This window comes from Elephas maximus, chromosome 1 (assembly GCF_024166365.1).
Source record: "Elephas maximus indicus isolate mEleMax1 chromosome 1, mEleMax1 primary haplotype, whole genome shotgun sequence".
In the NCBI taxonomy this organism is placed as follows: domain Eukaryota; kingdom Metazoa; phylum Chordata; class Mammalia; order Proboscidea; family Elephantidae; genus Elephas; species Elephas maximus.
The window spans coordinates 69836149-69856409 of record NC_064819.1 but is presented as its reverse complement, the minus strand read 5'-3'; the positions used below and the strand labels follow the sequence as shown (position 1 = coordinate 69856409).

The following is a 20261-nucleotide window of genomic DNA, read 5'->3' as shown; positions in this document are numbered from 1 at the left end:
ACATTCAGCTAAAGGAGATATTGGATACATAGAATTCAGGAAAAAGGTAGAAGTGGGCATGATGCTATTCCTAATGTGATTTTTTAAAATAATTTTTATTGTGCTTTAAGTGAAAGTTTACAAATCAAGTCAGTCTGTCACATATAAGCTTATATATATATATATATATATAAAACCTTACTCCATACTCCCACTTACTCTCCCCCTAATGAGCCAGCCTGCTCCCTCCCTCCAGTCTCTCCTTTCATGACCCTTTTGCTGGTTTCTAACCCTCTCTACCCTCCCATCCCCCCTCCAGACAGGAGGTGCCATCACAGTCTCAAGTGTCCACCTGATACAAGTAGCTCACCCTTCATCAGCATCTCTCTCCAACACATTGTCCAGTCCCTTCCATGTCTGATGAGTTGTCTTCGGGAATGGTTCCTGTCCTGGGCCAACAGAGGGTTTGGGGACCGTGACCACTGGAATTCTTCTAGTTTCAGTCAGACCATTAAGTCTGGTCTTTTTATGAGAATTTGGGGTCTGCATCCCATTGTTCTCCTGCTCCCTCAAGGGTTCTCTGTTGTCCTGCCTGTCAGGGCAGTCATCGATTGTGGCCAGGCACCATCTAGTTCTTCTGGTCTCAGGATGATGTAAGTCTCTAGTTCATGTGGCCCTTTCTGTCTCTTGGGCTCATAGTTATCCTGTGACCTTGGTGTTCTTCATTCTCCTTTGATCCAGGTGGGTTGAGACCAATTGACGCATCTTAGGTGGCTACTTGTTAGCATTTAAGACCCCAGAAGCCACACTTCAAAGTGGGGTGCAGAATGTTTTCATAATAGAATTATTTTGCCAATTGACTTAGAAGTCCCCTTAAGCCATAGTCTCCAAACCCCCGCCCTTGCTCCGCTGATCTTCGAAGCATTCAGTTTTGTATTGAGTATTGTCCTTCACTTCACCTAAAGTAGTTCTTATCTACTAATTAATCAGTTAATAACCCTCTTCCTCCCCTCCTTGTAACCACAAAAGTATGTGTTCTTCTCAGTTTATACTATTTCTCAAGATCTTATAATAGTGGTCTTACACAATATTTGTCCTTTTGCATCTAATTTCACTCAGCATAATGCCTTCCAGGTTCCTCCATGTTATGAAATGTTTCACAGGTTCGTCACTGTTCTTTACAGATGCGTAGTATTCCATTGTGTGAATATACCATAATTTATTTAACCATTTATCAGTTGATGGACACCTTGGTTGCTTCCAGCTTTTTGCTATTGTAAACAGAGCTGCGATAAATATGGGTGTGCATGTATCTGTTCGTGTAAAGGCTCTTATATCTCTAGGGTATATTTCGAGGAGTGGGATTTCCGTATTGTATGGTAGTTCTATTTCTAACTGTTTAAGAAAAAGCCGGATAGGTTTCCAAAGTGGTTGTACCATTTTACATTCCCACCAGCAGTGTATAAGAGTTCCAATCTCTCTGCAGCCTCTCCAACATTTATTATTTTATGTTTTTTGGATTAATGCCAGCCTTGTTGGAGTGAGATGGAGTCTCCTCGGAGTTTTAATTCGCATTTCTCTAGTGGCTAATGATCGAGAGCATTTTCTCATGTATCTGTTAGCTGCCTGAATATCTTCTTTAGTGAAGTGTGTGTTCATATCCTTTGCCCACTTTTTAATTGGGTTGTTTATCTTTTTGTAGTTGAGTTTTAACAGAATCATATAGATTTTAGAGATCAGTCGCTGATTGGAGATGTCATAGCTGAAAATTTTTTCCCAATCTGTAGGTGGTCTTTTTACTCTTTTGGTGAAGTCTTTAGATGAGCATAGGTGTTTGATTTTTAGGAGCTCCCAGTTATCTGGTTTCTCTTCATCATTTTTGGTAATGTTTTGTAATTCTGCTTATGCCTTGTATTAGGGCTCCTAACGTTGTCCCTATTTTTTCTTCCATGACCTTTATCATTTTAGTCTTTATGTTTAGGTCTTTGATCCACTTGGAGTTAGTTTTTGTGCATGGTGCAAGGTATGGGTCCTGTTTCATTTTTTTGCAAGTGGATATCCAGTTATGCCAGCACCATTTGTCAAAAAGACTATCTTTTCCCCAGTTAACTGAAACTGGGCCTTTGTCAAATATCAGCTGCTCATATATGGATGGATTTATATCTGGGTTCTCAATTCTGTTCCACTGGTCTATGTGCGTGTTGTTGTACCAGTACCAGGCTGTTTTGACTACTGTGGCTGAATAATATGTTCTAAAATCAGGTAGAGTGAGGCCTCCCACTTTGTTCTTCTTGAAAAGTAATGCTTTCCTTATCCGGGGCTTCTTTCCCTTCCATGTGAAGTTGGTGATTTGTTTCTCCACCACATTAAAAAATGTCATTGGCATTTGGATCGGAAGTGCATTGTATGTATAGATGGCTTTTGGTAGAAGACTTACTATGTTAAGTCTTCCTATCCATGAGCAAGGTATGTTTTTCCACTTATGTAGGTCCTTTTTAGTTCCTTGCACTGGTACTTTGTAGTTTTCTTTGTATAGGTCTTTTACATCTTTGGTAAGATGTATTCCTAAGTATTTTATCTTGGGGGCTACCGTGAATGGTATTGATTTGGTGATTTCCTCTTCGATGTTCTTTTTGTTGATGTAGAGGAATCCAAGTGATTTTTGTATGTTTATCTTATAACCTGAGACTCTGCCAAACTCTTCTATTGGTTTCGGTAGTTTTCTGGAGGATTCCTTAGGGTTTTCTGCGTATAAGATCATGTCATCTGCAAATAGAGATAATTTTATTTCTTCCTCGCCAATCTGGATGCCCTTTATTTCTTTGTCTAGCCTAATTGCTCTTGCTAGGACCTCTAGCACAATGTTGAATAAGAGCTGTGATAAAGGGCATCCTTGTCTGGTTCCCATTCTCAAGGGAAATGCTTTCAGGATCTCTCCATTTAGAGTGATGTTGGCTGTTGGCTTTGTATGGATGCCCTTTATTATGTTGAGGAATTTTCCTTCAATTCCTATTTTGCTGAGAGTTTTTATCATGAATGGGTGTTGGACTTCATCAAATGCCTTTTCTGCATCAATTGATAAGATCATGTGGTTTTTGTCTTTTGTTTTATTTATATGGTGGATTACATTAATGGTTTTTCTAATATTAAACCAGCCTTGCACACCTGGTATAAATCCCACTTGGTCGTGTTGGATTATTTTTTTGATATGTAGTTGAATTCTATTGGCTAGAATTTTGTTGAGGATTCTTGCGTCTCTGTTCATGAGGGATATAGGTCTGTAATTTTTTTTTGTGATGTCTTTACCTGGTTTTGGTATCAGGAATAGGGTGGCTTCATGGAATGAGTTAGGTAGTATTCCGTCATTTTCTATGCTTTGAAATACCTTTAGTAGTAGTGGTGCTAACTCTTCTCTGAAAGTTTGGTAGAACTCTGCAGTGAAGCTGTCCTGGCCAGGGCTTTTTTTTTTGTTGGGAGTTTTTTGATTACCTTTTCAATCTCTTTTTTTGTTATGGGTCTATTTAGTTGTTCTACTTCTGATTGTGTTAGTTTAGGTAGGTAGTGTTTTTCTAGGAATTCATCCATTTCTTCTAGGTTTGCAATTTTGTTAGAGTACAATTTTTCATAATAATCTGATATGAATCTTCTAATTTCAGCTGGGTCTGTTGTGATGTGGCCCTTCTCGTTTCTTATTCGGGTCGTTCCCTTTCCTGTATTTCTTTAGTTAGTCTGGCCAGTGGTTTATCAATTTTGTTAATTTTTTCCAAGAACCAGCTTTTGGCTTTGTTAATTCTTTCAGTTGTTTTTCTGTTCTCTAATTCATTTAGTTCAGCTCTAATTTTTATTATTTGTTTTCTTCTGGTGCCTGATGGATTCTTTTGTTGCTCGCTTTCTATTTGTTCAAGTTGTAGGGACAGTTCTGTGATTTTGGCTCTTTCTTCTTTATGTATGTGTGCATTTATCGATACAAATTGACCTCTGAGCACTGCTTTTGCTGTGTCCCAGAGGTTTTGATAGGTAGTGTTTTTATTTTCGTTGCATTCTATGAATTTCTTTGTTCCCTTCTTCATGTCCTCTATAACCCAGTCTTTTTTTAGCAGGACATTTTTCAGTTTCCAAGTATTTGACTTCTTTTCCCTGATTTTTCTGTTATTGATTCCCACTTTTATGGCCTTATGGTCTGAGAAGATGCTTTGTAATGTTTTGATGTTTTGGATTCTGCAAAGGTTTGTTTTATGACCTAATATGTGGTCTATTCTAGAGAATGTTCCATGTGCGCTAGAAAAAAAAGTATACTTTGCAGCTGTTGGGTGGAATGTTCTGTATAAGTCTATGAGGTCAAGTTGGTTGATTGTAGCAATTAGGTCTTCTGTGTCTCTATTTAGCTTCTTACTGGAAGTCCTGTCCTTCTCTAAAAGTGGTATGTTGAAGTCTCCTACTATAATTGTGGAGGTGTCCATCTCACTTTTCAGTTCTGTTAAAGTTTGTTTTATGTATCTTGCAGCCCTGTCATTGGGTGCATAAATATTTAATATGGTTATATCTTCCTGGTCAATTGTCCCTTTAATCATTATGTAGTGTCCTTCTTTATCCTTTGTGGTAGATTTAACTTTAAAGTCTATTTTGTCGGAAATTAATACTGCTACTCCTGCTCTTTTTTACTTGCTGTTTGCTTGATATATTTTTTCCATCCCTTGAGTATTAGTTTGTTTGTGTCTCTAAGTCTAAGGTGTGTCTCTTGTAGGCAGCATATAGACGGATCGTGTTTCTTTATCCAGTCTGAGACTCTCTCTCTATTGGTGCTTTTAGTCCATTTACATTCAGCATAATTATAGATAAGTATGTGTTTAGTGCTGTCATTTTGGTGCCTTTATGTGTGCGTTGTTGACAATTTCATTTTTCCACTTACTTTTTTTGTGATGAGACGTTTTTCTTTGTAAATTGTGTGTTCCTCATTTTCATAGTGGTCGAATTTATGTTTGCTGAGTCATTATGTTTTTCTTGGTTTCTTTTTGAGTTATGGAATTGTTAGGGCTCTTTGTGGTTACCTTACTATTTACCCCTATTTTTCTAAGTAAAAACCTAACTTGTATCTTCCTATGTCGCCTTGTTTTCCTCTCCATATGACAGTTCTATGCCTCCTGTATTCAGTCCCTCTTTTTTATTATTGTGATCTTTTACATAATGACTTCAATGATTCCCTGTTTTGAGCATTTTTTTCTTTTTAAAATTAAACTTAATTTGTTTTTCTGATTTCCCTATTTGAGTTGATATCAGGATGCTCTGTTCTGTGACCTTGTGTTGTGCTGGTATCTGATATTATTGATTTTCTGACCAAACAATTTCCTTTAGTATTTCTTGTAGCTTTGGTTTGGTTTTTGAAAATTCTCTAAGCTTGTGTTTATCTGTAAATGTTTTAATTTCACCTTCATATTTGAGAGAGAGTTCTGCTAGATATATGATCCTTGGCTGGCAGTTTTTCTCCTTCAGTGCTCTATATATGTCATTCCATTGCCTTCTTGCCTGCATGGTTTCTGCTGAGTAGTCTGAACTTACTCTTCTTGATTCTCCCTTGTAGGAGACCTTTCTTTTATCCCTGGCTGCTTTTAAAACTTTCTCTTTCTCTTTGGTCTTGGCAAGTTTGATGATAATATGTCTTGGTGTTTTTCTTTTTGGATCAATCTTATATGGGGTTCGATGAGCATCTTGGATAGATATCCTTTCATCTTTCATGATGTCAGGGAAGTTTTCTGCCAACAGATATTCAACTATTCTCTCTGTATTTTCTGTTATCCCTCCCTGTGCTGGGACTTCAATCACACACAAGTTATTCTTCTTGATAGAGTCCCACATGATTCTTAGGGTTTCTTCATTTTTTTTTAATTCTTTTATCTGATTTTTTTTCAGCTATATTGGTGTCAATTCCTTTATCCTCCAGGTCCCCCACTCTGCATTCCAATTGCTCAATTCTGCTCCTCTGACTTCCTATGGAGTTGTCTAATTCTGTAATTTTACTGTTAATCTTTTGGATTTCTGAATGCTGTCTCTCTATGGATTCTTGCAGCTTATTGATTTTTCCACTATGTTTTTGAATAATCTTTTTGATTTCTTCAACTGCTTTATCAGTGTGTTCCTTGGCTTTTTCTGTAGATTGCCTTATTTCATTTCTGAGGTCATCCCTGATGTCTTGAAGCATTCTGTAAATTAGTTTTTTATATTCTGCATCTGGCAATTCTGGGATTGTATCTTCATTTGGGAAAGATTTTGATTTTTTAATTTGGGGAGTTGTAGAAGCAATCATGGTCTGCTTCTTTATGTGGTTTGATATCGGCTGCTTTCTCCGAGCTATCTATAAGATATTGTAATGATTTATTTTATATTTGCTCACTGAGTCTTATCTTGTTTTCTTTCAATATATGTAGATGGGCTACTAGATTGCGCTGTCTTGATTTTCGTAGTCCTTGAATCACTTATGTCCTATTACCAGCTGGTTTGGGCTGTTACCAGATATAGAAGCCTAAGAGTCCATTCACTATTCTTGAGTAGAATCTGATTTTGGATCACCAAGTGTGTGGTGCAGACTGTCACCTATCCACCTAGAGGAGTAGTGGTGCTAGTTGTGTGCACCAGATTCTAGTACCAGCAGGGGGTCACACTCCACGGGGGGCAGGATGCCGACAGGCTTCCCCCAAGTGCCAGTGAGGTATGTGTGTCTCTATTCCTAAAGCTCTTTGGTGGGTGGGCTCTGCAGCTATACCTTAGGCACCCAATGCCTGTACCTCTACAGATTGGTAGGTGTCACCATCCTCAGACCCCTAAGACAGGAGGCTAGGTGGTCTAGGGGAGCTTCAGCCCTCAGTTCCCAGTTAAGGGTCAGTGAGGGCTCTGTTTAATATGCAGAGATATCAGACCTGGGAAACTTTTCTTTCCAGTAATCAGCTAAAACAATTACAGCAGATCCCTATAAGAATTGCCTTTGCATTATAATAGCCACCTTGTTCCCTGTAGGGATGAAAGCCCAAGACCGTGGATCTCATATGCTTGGCTGGAGCGAGTTCTGTATTTTTAGTCCAATTTAGGGAAGTCAGGGAAGGATTTTTGGTCCCTGGGTTTTTTGTAGCTGCTTTTCTCAGGCCAGGAGAATGGGTTAGGAAAAGACCAAAAAAGAAAGAAAAACTGCAGAGCACTTCACTCTCTTGCTCAGGAAATTCCAGTGTTAATGAGGCCACCTGGGAAGGGGAGGGGAGGGATAAGATAAATTGGAGAGAGTAAAATAGGAGAGAGTAGCACTCTGGAATATAGACAAAGTTGCTTATCTTGTTTGGTGATAACTGTTTTATCTGAGATTCCCGAGGGGTGTGTAGCCTGTGTGCGTTGGCTGGGTCGAGATTGCCCCCGAGGGTCAGGCCCACATCCTGTGCTTGTGCTGTCTCAGAAGCCGTAGTCAGTTCCTCTGCTCCCAGTCCAAAGCCCAGTGCGAGGGTTCCCTGGCTGGGACGCCACACTCCAGGCTCCAAAACCAGTCACAGCCTCCCAGTGACTTCTCCTCCTGACAGCTCCGTTGCTGCACTGCCTGCGTGCACTGGCTGGCTTCCTCCGAGGTCAATTCTGGGGGCTAGGGCTGCAACCCGTGTTTGCACCATCTCAGAATGCTGTGCTCAGCTCCCCTGTGCCCAGTCCAAAACCCGGGACCAAGGTTTTATGACTGGGATGCTGGCTCCAGGCTCCGAAAGTAGTTGTTGCTTTCCCGTGGTTGTTTGTTCTCAGTCTCTGTCACTCAGGTCAACTTTTTAGACCTGTGTTTGATGGTCAGGGTTCGTAGATTGTCATGGATTTGATTGATTCACTTGTTTTTCCAAGTCTTTGTTGCAAGAGGGATCTGAGCTAGCTTCTACCTAGTCAGCCATCTTGGTCCCCTCCGACCGAAATAGAAGATTTTTATCAGCTGCTGCAGTCTGAAATTGATAAAACATGCAATCAAGATGCATTGATAATTACTGGTGATTGGAATGAGAAAGGTGGAAACAAAGAAGAAGGATCAGTAGATGGAAAATATGGCCTTGGAGATAGAAACAATGACAGATTGAATGATAGAATTTTGCAAGACCAACAACTTCTTCATTGCAAATACATTCTTTCACCAACATAAACGGCGACTATACACATGGACCTCGCCAGAGGGAACACACAGAAATCAAATTGACTACATCTGTGGAAAGAGACGATGGAAAATCTCAATATCATCAGTCAGAACAAGGCCAGGAGCCGACTGTGGAACAGACAATCAATTGCTCATATGCCAGTTCAAGCTGAAACTGAAGGAAATCAGAGGAAGTCCACGAGAGCTGAAATATGACCTTGAATATATCTCACTTGAATTTAGAGACCATCTCAGGAATAAATTTGACACATTGAACACTAGCGACCGAAGACCAGATGAGTTGTGGAATGACATCAAGGACATCATCCATGAAGAAAGTAAGAGGTCACTGAAAAGACAGGAAAGAAAGAAAAGACCGAGGTGGATGTCAGAGGAGACTCTGAAACTTGCTCTTGAGCATTGAGCAGATAAAGCAAAAAGAAGAAATCATGAAGTAAAAGAACTGAAGATTTAAAAGGGTCTCTCGAGAAGACAAAATAAAGTATTATAATGACATGTGCAAAGAGCTGGATATGGAAAACCAAAAGGGAAGTACACACTCAGTGTTTCTCGAGCTAAAAGAACTGAAGAAAAAATTCAAGCCTCGAGTTGCAATAGTGAAGGTTTCCATGGAGAAAATACTAAATGATGCAGGAAGCATCAAAAGAAGATGGAAGGAATATACAGAGTCATTATACCAAAAAGAATTAGTCGATATTCAACCATTTCAAGAGGTGGCATATGATCAGGAACCAATGGTACTGAAGAAAGAAGTCCAAGCTGCTCTGAAGGCATTGGCGAAAAACAAGGCTTCAGGAATTGATGGAATAACAATTGAGAAGTTTCAACAAACAGATGCAGTGCTGGAGATGCTCACTCATCTATGCCAAGAAATATGGAAGACAGCTTCCTGGCCAACTGATTGGAGGAGATCCATATTTATGCCTATTCCCAAGAAAGGTGATCCAACGGAATGTGGAAATTACAGAACAATATCATTAATATCACACACAAGCAAAATTCTGCTAAAGATCATTCAAAAACGGCTGCAGCAGTATATCAACAGGGAACTGCCAGAGATTCAGGCCGGTTTCAGAAGAGGACGTGGAACCAGGGATATCATTGGTGATGTCAGATGGAGCCCAGCTGAAACCAGAGAATACCAGAAGGATGTTTACCTGTGTTTTATTGATTATGCAAAGGCATTTAACTGTGTGGATCATAATAAACCATGGATAACACTGCGAAGAATGGGAATTCCAGGACACTTAATTTTGCTCGTGAGGAACCTTTACATAGATCAAGAGGCAGTTGTTTGGACAGAACAAGGGGATACTGATTGGTTTAAAGTCAGGAAAGGTGTGAGGCAGGGTTGTATTCTTTCACCATACCTATTTAATCTGTATGCTGAACAAATAATCCAAGAAGTTGGACTATATGAAGAAGAACGGGGCATCAGGATTGGAGGAAGACTCATTAACATCCTGTGTTATGCAGATGACACAACCTTGCTTGCTGAAAGTGAAGAGGACTTGAAGCACTCACTAATGAAGATCAAAGACCACAGCCTTCAGTATGGATTACACCTCAACATAAAGAAGCAAAAATCCTCACAACTGGACCAATGAGCAACGTCGTGATAAATGGAGAAAAGGTTGAAGTTGTCAAGGATTTCATTTTACTTGGATCCACAATCAACAGCCACGTAAGCAGCAGTCAAGAAATCAAAAGACGCATTGCATTGGGCAAATCTGCTGCAAAGGACCTCTTTAAAGTGTTGAAGAGCAAAGATGTCACCCTGAAGACTAAGGTGCACCTGACCCAAGGCATGGTATTTTCAATTGCATCATATGCATGTGAAAGCTGGACAATGAATAAGGAAGACTGAAGAAGAATCGACGCCTTTGAATTGTGGTGTTGGTGAAGATTATTGAATATACCATGGACTGAGAAAAGAACGAACAAATCTGTCTTAGAAGAAGTACAACCAGAATGCTCCTTAGAAGCAAGGATGGCCAGACCGTGTCTTACATACTTTGGACATGTTGTCAGGAGGGATGAGTCCCTGGAGAAGGACATCATGCTTGGCAGAATACAGGGTCAGCAGAAAAGAAGAAGATCCTCAATGAGGTGGATTGACACAGTGGCTGCAACAATGAGCTCAAGCATAACAATGATTGTAAGGATGGCGCAGGACTGGGCAGTGTTTTGTTCTGTTGTACATAGGGTCGCTATGAGTTGGAACTGACTCGATGGCACCTAACAACAACAACAACATGAAGTATGTAGTGTTACATGATATAATGTTTTGATCTGCAATTCCCTTATCACATATGATACTGAGCATTTTTTTCATATGCTTTTTTGCTGCCTGTATGTCTTCTTTGGTGAGGTTTGCGTTCAGATCTTTTGTCCATTTTGTACTTGGGTTGTTTATTTTCTTTGTTGTTGAATTTTCAGAGTGCTTTGCATGTTTTGGCTACATGTACTTTGTCAAGTACCTATTTTGCAAATACTTTCTCCCAGTCTGTATCTTGTCTTTTCATTCTCTTCATAGGGTCTTTCACAGAGCAGAAGTTTTTAATTTTAACTAGGTCTAACTTGTCAATGTTTTTGTGTTTATGAATTTTGCTTTTAGTGTTGCATCTAAAAAGTCATCCCCAAACCCAAGGTCAACTAGATATTTCCCTATGTTTTCTTCTAGAAGTTGCATAGCTTTGCATCTTCTGTTTAAGTCTATAATACATTTTGAGTTAATTTTTGTGAAAGATATAACTCTATATCTAGATTCATAAATTTTGCATGTGGATGGCCAATTTTTTCAGCCCCATTTGATAAAAAGGCCATACTTTCTCCCTTGAATTTCCTTTGTTCCTTTGTCAAAGATCAGTTGACTCTTTTTGTGTGGGACTCTTTTATAGTAAGTCTTAATGTTGAGTAGAAAAGATTACTTTTCATTGAATCTTTCCTAACATAGTTAATTGAATTTTCATCCTTACAGTTGGTCAGGCTCAAAATTTAGAGTATACTTCATTCTTCATTTTCTCTCACATCTCTATCCAATCTACTGGAAAATCCTGTCAGTTCTTCCTTCAAAGTGTATGCAGAATCTGACTATTCTCACTACTTTTATTGTCGACCACCATGGTCTGAAGCACCACTGCCTCTTCTCTAGACTTTTGCAATAGATTTTTAACAGGTCTACCTATGGCCACCTTTTCTGCCCTATACTTTATATTCCATACAGTAGCCGAAGTGATTCTTTTAAAAGTTAAATCAGATCATATCAGTACTTAGATCAATGTCCTCAAATGGCTTCCCATCTCACCAAGGGAAAAAACAAAAACAAACATAGTCATGGCAATGGGGTTAAAATACCTTGCATGATATGGTCCCTTTATTACTCTGCTCTTAACTCCTATCTCTCTTCTCTTGTATTCACTCTTCTGCATTCACACTGCCTTTCTTATTGTTTCTTGAACATGCCAAATATACCGTAGCTTCATGGTGTTTGCACTCACTGCTCTCTGTGCTGGAATTGTCTTTTCCCAGAGATCACAATGATTCAGTCCTTCATTTCCTTCAGGTCTCTGCTCATATGGCAGAGTTCTCTGAGAGACCTTCCGTGGCCACCCTAGTATCTTCAACCCCCTTCTTTGTGTTATCTTCCTGTTTTCTTTTGGTACATATCACCTACTAATGAAGTAGATACCTACTTAGTTATAAGGTAGAATTTGACTTCCATGAAGGCTAAGATGTTATCTATTTTTTTTTTTTTTTTTTGCTAAATCTTCAATATCTAGAACGGTGCTTGTCATGTAATAGGTACTTAATACATAAATGTTTCTTAAATGAATTTAATAAAGATATGACCTCAGAAGGAGCCCTGGTGGCAAAGTGGCTAAAGAACTCTGTTGCTAACCGATAGGTCAGAGGTTTGAACCTACCAGTCACTCTGCAGGGGAAAGATGTGGCTCTCTGCTTCTGTCAAAATTTACAGCCTTGGAAACCCTATGGGGCAGTTCTACTCTGCCCTATAGGGTCACTATGAGTTGGAATAGACTTGACAGAAGTGGGCTTGGTTTGTTTTTGGTTATGACCTCAGAAGCTATAAATATGCTTGATAAGTCAGTGAAGGTCTGCCTTCCATAAATATACTTTTTGAAAGTTCTCTTAATAAGTAATTCAGGTTGTGTGAAGAAAAAGTTACTGTTATTCTTCTCATATCCCTAACAAAAGCCAATATTTTTTGTTCAGTTCTCCAAAGTGTTTTCAAGGATTAACTCTATATGAAACTCTATGGTGAACTGCTCATCATTTTATCTTCTATGATTTATTGCTTTTACCGTGAAACTCTAGATTCAGTGCTCAATAAACTGCCTATTTCTTCCTTAGCCCTTTGCCAAAAATTGAGTAATGCTACTTCTAGGTGTGTGGGTTATTGTCATGTGCTCCAAATCAAATAGCCAGTTTCAGTACAAATATGTTCATTTCAAAGAGAAATCAATGATTTTTTTACATTCAAATGTCTTTGTTACAGTTTGGATTTACAAAATCTTGCATGATCCATTTTGAAAAGAAGTTGGTAAATATGAACAAATATCTATTTCCTCTTTAACAAATTCGAAGGCAAATATAAAACAAAATCAAAATTAATAATTGCTATACTCTATAAAACTTTTGTTGAGAAATCATAAAAGTGGACAGGCTTGACTTTTATATGGCAGAACAAAAGAAGGAAATCAGAGTTTATAAGTTAGTTTTTATAACTTAAGAGTCATGAGATGGTTCTTTCATACTCAGTGATAATCAGGCTTTGACAGTAAACAAAACAAGATGGGGAAAAAATGGGTAAGTGCCCATGATATACCTAATTCTGTAGGAATTGCTATCAGTGAAAATGCTTCATAAGTAACAAAACATAATGTTTACCCCTAAACTGTCTACAATCTAGGTCATAGGAGAAGCCAAACCCACAACACCCACCACATGATAAAGGATGAAAGAGAGACAAATTATTACTAAGTTTTGGGCTCCAAAGTCTCTAAGGGACATTGGGAACTTGCATAGAATCCAGAGATGAGCCACAGAGATGATTAAAGAGTTGGAAAATGGGACCTTTGGGATAGGTTAAAGGAATTGGGATTATTTAGTTTGGAAGCAAAAAGATTAAAAAGTGGTTTCACAATAGCTTTAAAAAAATGCAGTGTTACTTAATTGATGATGGTGACCAGATATTCTCCAGGATAAGAAGAAATGGGTAAAATGTGCTTCCTGAGAGATTTGAGTTAGGCATATAATAAGAGGGAATTATCAGAGATTGGAAATAGAATGGATGGTCAAAGTGTGATATGCTTTATTTTTGGTTTATTGAATCTTTTAAAATAGAGAAGAGATTCATATACCTGAGAAACCAAATCAGAGCGTGAAAGTAAATAATTTCTAAAGGTATAGCACTAGGTGACTTCTCAAAATATCTTCCAGTTATGATCTCTCAACCATATGCAGCATCAACCAAGTTTTCATACTGTCAGTTTGGAGTAGAAAATCCTACACTTTTACCTTGTAGCTTTAATTCTTACATGACACTTGTTTTCTCTACAGATTGAAGATTCAACTGCTTGGAATTTTGTATCCACTTATACCCAATTGGGAAACCCTGATGACTCAGTGGATAAGAGTTCAGCTGCTTAACAGCCAACATCATCCTATGTGCAGAGAGTCTGAAAGCATTCCCCTTGAGAACGGGAACCAGACAAGGATAGCCTTCATTGCCACTCTTATTCAACATTGTGCTGGATGTCTTAGCCAGAGCTAGTTAGGCTAGAAAAAGAAATAAAGGACATCCAAATTGGTAAAGAAGAAGTACAAGTATCTTTATTTGCATAAGATATGTTCTTATACACAGAAAACCTGAAAGAATCCACGAGAAAACTACTAGAACTAATAGAAGATTTCAGCAAAGTATCAGGATACAAGCTAAACATACAAAAATTAGTTGGATTCCTCTACACCAACAAAGAGAATGTCGAAGAGGAAATCACCAAATCAATACCATTTACAATAGCCCCTAAGAAGATAAAATGCTTAGGAAAAAATCTAACCAGAGATGTAAAAGATCTCTACAAAGAAAACTACAAGACACTACTGCAAGAAACTGAAAGAGACCCACATAAGGGGAAAAACATACCTAGATCATCGATAGGAAAACTCAACATTGTAAAAATGTTTATTCTACCCAAAGTGATCTACAGATACAATACGATCCTGATCCAAATTCCAATGGCATTTTTTAATGAGATGGAGAAACAAATCACCAACCTCATAAGGAAAAGGAAGAGGCCCTGGGTAAGTAAAGCATTATTGAAGAAGAACAAAGTGGGAGGCCTCACACTACTTGATTTTGGAAGCCATTATATCCCCACAGTAGTCGTAACATCCTGGTACTTGTACAACAACAGATACATAGACCAATGGAGCAGAATTGAGAATCCAGGCATAAATTCATCCACTTATGACTAGCTGATATTTGACAAATGCCAAAAGTCAGTTAAATGGGGAAAAGACAGTCTCTTTAACAAATGGTGCTGGCATAACTGGATATCCTTCTGCAAAAAAATGAAACAAGACCCATACCTCACAGCATACACAAAAACTAACTCAAAATGGATCAAAGGCCTAAATTTAAAATCTAAAGCGATAAAGATCATGAAAGAAAAAATAGGGCCAACACTAGGAGCCCTAATACGTGACATAAACAGAATACAAAACATTACTAACAATGCACAAACACCAGAAGAGAAACCAGATACCTGGGAGCTCCTAAAAATCAAACACTATGTTCATCAAAAGATTAAAAAGACAACCTACAAACTGGGAAAAAACATTTGGCTACAACAAATCCTATCGGCTTCTAATCTCTAAAATCTACAAGGTACTGCAAAACTTTAACAACAAAAAGACAAAAAACCCAGTTAAAAAATGGGCAAAGGATATGAACAGGCACTTCACCAAAGAAGACATTCAGGTGGCTACCAGATACATGAGGAAATGTTCACAATCGTTAGCTATTAGAGAAATGCAAATCAAAACTCTAATGAGATACCATCTCACCCCTATGAGGCTAGTATTAATCCAAAAAACACAGAATAATAAATGTTGAAGAGATTATAGAGAGACTGGAGCACTTATACACTGCTCTTGGGAATGTAAAATGGTACAACCACTTTGGAAATCTATTTGGCGCCTCCTTAAAAAGCTAGAAATAGAGCTACCATATGATCCAGCAATCCCATTCCTTGGAATATATTCTAGAGAGATAAGAGCGCTCACACGAATAGATATATGCACACCCATATTCATTGCAGCACTCTTTACAATAGCAAAAACATGGAAACAACCTAGGTGCCCATCAACAAATGAATGGTTAAAAAATTATGGTATATTCACACAATGAAATTCTATGAAACTATAAAGAACAACAATGAATCCATGAAATATCTCATAACATGGATGAATCTGGAAGGCATTATGCTACGTGAAATTAGTCAGTCACAAAAGGACAAATTATTGTACGAAACCACTATTATAAGAACTCAAGAAAAGGTTTTAAAACAGAAGAAAGCATTCTTTGATGGTTATGAGGGTGGGGAAGGAGGGAGATGGATATTCACTAACTAGACAGCAGACAAGAATTATCTTAGGTGAAGGGAAGGACAACACACAATACAGAGGAAGTCAGCACAGCTGGACTAAGCCAAAAGCTAAGAAGTTTCCTGAATACAAACAAATACTTCAAGGGGCACAGTAGCAGGGGCGGGGATCTAGGGACCAAGATTTCAGGAGTCTTCTAGGTAAATCGGCCTAACGAAGTTTACTAAGAAAATGTTCTTTATCCCACTTTGGTGAGTGTTGTCTGTGGTCTTAAAAGCTAGCAAGGAGCCATCTTAAAATGCATCAATTGATCCCAACCTACCTGGAACAAAGGAGAATGAAGAACACCAAAGACACAAGGAAAACATTAGCCCAAGAGACAGAAATGACCACATAAAACAGAGACTCCATCAACCTGAGACCAGGAGAACTAGATAGTGCCTGACTACCACCAATGACCACCCTGACAGGGAACACAACAGAGTGTCCCTGACGGAGCAAGGGAAAAGTAGGGTGCAGAACTCAAATTCTAGTAAAACAACAAAAACAAACAAAAAACAGACTTAATCATCAACTAAAACTGGCAGGAACCAAGAAGACATGGTCCCTGGACTCTCCATTAGCCTAGAACTGAAACCATTCCCAAATCCAACTCTTCAGACAAAGACTGGAGTATAAGACATAAAATGACACTCGTGAAGAGAGTGCTTCTTAGCTCAAGTAGATACAGGAGACTAAATGCGCAGCTCCTGTCCGGAGGCAAGATGAGAAGGCAAAAAGGGACAGAAGCTGGTTGAATGGACATGAGAAATCTGGGGTGGAAAGGAGGAGTGTGCTGTCACATTGTAGGGAGAGCAATTAGGGTCACATAACAATGTGTGTATAAATTTTTGTATGAAAAACTAACTTGAACTGTAAACTTTAACTTAAAACACGCAAAAATAGAATTAAAAAGAGGCCAAAAAAAAAAAAAAAAAAAAAAACGGCTGCTAACCAAAAGGTCAACAGTTTGAATTTAGTGTCTCTATGAATCGGAATCGACTCAATGGCAATGGGTTATACCCAGTCACACCAACATATTACAAAGAAATGAATTGTTTGTTTTCCTTAGGAAATGTTTCATTGCCCATTGTTAGATGATGGTGCATTAAGCCAGACTGGAAATAAAAAATTACTCCCACTGGGATTATAAGCGTTCTAAATTTAGTATCTCCAAGTGGTTTTTGTAGAAAAAAATATCTGAAGAAATCAGGCTGGATTATACTTTTTCATTTATTTAAATATCAGTTGTAATAAAAGGAATGGTTAATGCAGTGATTACAAAAATATATTTTTCCAGTCCAAAGACAATAATTCAATTGAAAATCTCATAAAAGAGGTATTCTGACACAATTCCTCTCTCCTGAAGCTTGAATAATATTTGACTTCTTCCAAACCAAATTTTAAGCAGCCTAAGCAAACCCAAATTTATTTGAAAACCCAACTCTTATTGTTTGCTTTTTCAGTGGGTTTTCTTCTTGGCAACAAAGAGCCTGGAGACTTAATAAAGTTGGAAACTTACTTAAATGCAGTGATGAAGAAATTGGTCCAATGCTTGGAGGAACAATTTGCCAAGAAATTTTAGAATGATTACATTTTAAGTATTGTTTCATTTAGGAGGTGTATTGAATGTCTATGGAGCTAAACTACTACACATGTCTTATCATTGGAGTGTGCTTTGCAGAACCTTAAATGAAATTAAGTTTCTCATTAATGAAGCAAATAAATCTGAATTTATTTCCTGAAAAGACAAGATATGGATTCCAGTAATAGTGTTTTAAAACACACTCTTGTGTACTTACCTACATTATAACATTTCAAAGTAATAGAATTCTTGACCATCAAATGTATCTTCATTAATTTCACACTGTGCACGGATACATAGCTAAGCTCAACACAGATCTTCTAAGTCTTTCAACCTCATCCATTCACCGATTCTTTTAGCTTCATTTACTGTGATGTTGGACGGAAGATATCCAGATATTTGGCCATTTTTTGGTGCATAAATCAGTGCATATGTTAGAGGTAAAATCATCTTTATTGCATGAAAGTGCTTGTATTTAGGACTGAAATGAATTTTAAAAAGAAAAGAAGAAAGGAAGTGAAGTAAATGCATCCTCACTCTTCCTGTACCTGTCTCTATTCAGAAATCTTACTTAGATTTAAGGGGGTAAGAAAATGATCACCAGTATTGCGAAAATGGGGTGCTTATGGTGCTGATGGAATAGAAGATACTCTGCCAAGGAAAATTTTACAACCCTCTTTTCTGTACCATCCTGTTTCCCTGTTGCAAAAATAAAATTTCTAATTGGGTTTTTTGTTCACTAGTACAGGCCAATATTGGAAAAGTGTTATCCTTTCTGAATGGAACACTTGCAATGAGAAAAATCCATTAGAAGTCATTTTACTGTACGTTAGTGTTGTTGTTGTTACGTGTCATTGAGTCGGTTCCAACCCATAGCAACCCTATGCACAACAGAACAAAACACTGCCCTGTCCTGTGCCATCCATACAATCATTGTTATGCTTGAGCCCATTGTTGCAGCCACTGTGTCAATCCACCTCATTGAGGGTCTTCCTCTTTTCTGATGACCCTGTACTTTGCCCAGCATGATGTCCTTCTCCAGAGACTGATCCATCCTGACAACATGTCCAAAGTATGCAAGATGCAATCTCACCATCCTTGCTTCTAAGGAGCATTCTGGTTGTACTTCTTCCAAGACAGATCTGTTCGTTCTTTTGGCAGTCCATGGTATATTCAATATTCTTCATCAACACCTTGATTCAAAGGAGTCAGTTCTTCTGTGGGCTTCCTTATTTATTGTCCAGCTTTCACATGCATATTATGTGATTGAAAATACCATGGCTTGGGTCAAGCTGACCTTAGTCTTCAAGGTGACATCTTTGCTCTTCAACACCTTAAAGAGGTCCTTTGCAACAGATTTACACAACACAATGCGTCTTTTGATTTCTTGACTGATGCTTCCATGGCTGTTGATTGTGGATCCACATAAAATGTAAATCCTTGGCAACTTCAGTTTTTCTCCATTCATCAAGATGTTGCTCATTGTTCCAGTTGTGAGGATTTTTGTATTCTTCATGTTGAGGTGCAATCCATACTGAAGGCTGTGGTATTTGATCTTCAGTAGTAAGCACTTCAAGTCTTCTTCATTTGCAAGGTTGTGTCATCTGCGTAACGCAGGTTGTTAATGAGTCTTCCTCCAATCCTGATGCCCTGTTCTTCATATTTTCCAGCTTCTCCAATTATTTGTTCAGCATACAGACTGAATAGGTATGGTGAAAGGATTCAACACTGATGCACACCTTTCCTGACTTTAAACCACTCAATATCCCTTTGTTCTTTCCGAACAACTACCTCTTGATCTATGTATATTTTCCTCATGAGCACAATTAAGTGCTCTGAAATTCCCATTCTTTGCAAAGTTATCCATAATTTGTTATGATGCACAGAGTCAAATGCCTTTGCATAGTCAATAAAGCACAGGTAAACATCCTTTTGGTATCCTCTGCTTTTACTAATGCAACTCAAGGCTTGAATTTTTTCTTCATTTCTTTCAGTTTGGGAAACCCTGAGTGTGTTCTTCCTTTTTGGTATTCTATCTCCAGCTCTTGGCATGTGTCGTCATAATACTTCATTTTGTCTTCTTGAACATTAAATAGTAGGGATCAAAAAAAAAAAAAGATGACCCGGTTAAAATTATGATCACCAGCTTTTTACATCTGAAGTCTTAAGAGATGTGCTAGCCTACTGCTGTGGACTGATTTGTGTCCCCAAAATATGTTTTGTAAATCTTAATCTCTAGCCCTGGTGGTACAGTGGTTAAGAGCTGGGCTGCTGCTTCTCAGCAGGCTGAACTGCACTGCTCAGCTAGAGGGCCACCAGCACATATCACTGGGTGCACTGCCATTTTATTTACTTTTTTCTTTTTCTTTTTTACTTTATTTTTTCCCTTTTCTATTTTTACTTGGTTTTTGCTTTTGTTTTTCTCTCTTCTTTCTATTCTGCCACCCACCCACTGAGCTCTGCACATCACATCCTTTCCTTTCCTCCTGCCTATCTACCCAGTGCATTAAGTGCCACTTCCCCAAGTGGTACTGACAAGGTCCCCCGGACCCTGCTCTGCACTGTCCCCCAGCCCCACTCTATATCTCCCAGTTCATGCTGCAAACTACCCATCCCTGCCTGTCCACCCCTGCTGGACTCACCCTGCTGAACTATAGCTGAGTGACTGGCCATACAAACCTGGCCAAGGTTGTGAGAATTATTGTGCCTACAAGTGAGCAAGCAAACAAGCAAGCAACAGAACACACCCAGCCCACCTGCCCAGACATAGCCAAATAAAACAAAAAAGTAAGGAGAAACAATCAAATCTACAATCAATATATGAAGAAAATAATTCCTTAATGTCCCAGAGACAGCAGACAATAT

The 20261-nt window shown here is 38.5% G+C and overlaps 1 protein-coding gene across 1 annotated transcript in view; it reads left to right on the top strand.

Annotated features, from left to right (window-relative positions):
- The window catches only part of LOC126076216 (uncharacterized), a 277867-nt gene extending 262378 nt beyond the window's left edge, over positions 1-15489 (top strand). Inside the window, exon 6 of the mRNA XM_049884822.1 lies at positions 13724-15489. The gene's annotated coding sequence lies outside the window, so the exon portion shown is untranslated. The remainder of the gene's footprint in view (positions 1-13723) is intronic.
- The last annotated feature ends 4772 nt before the right edge of the window (positions 15490-20261 follow it).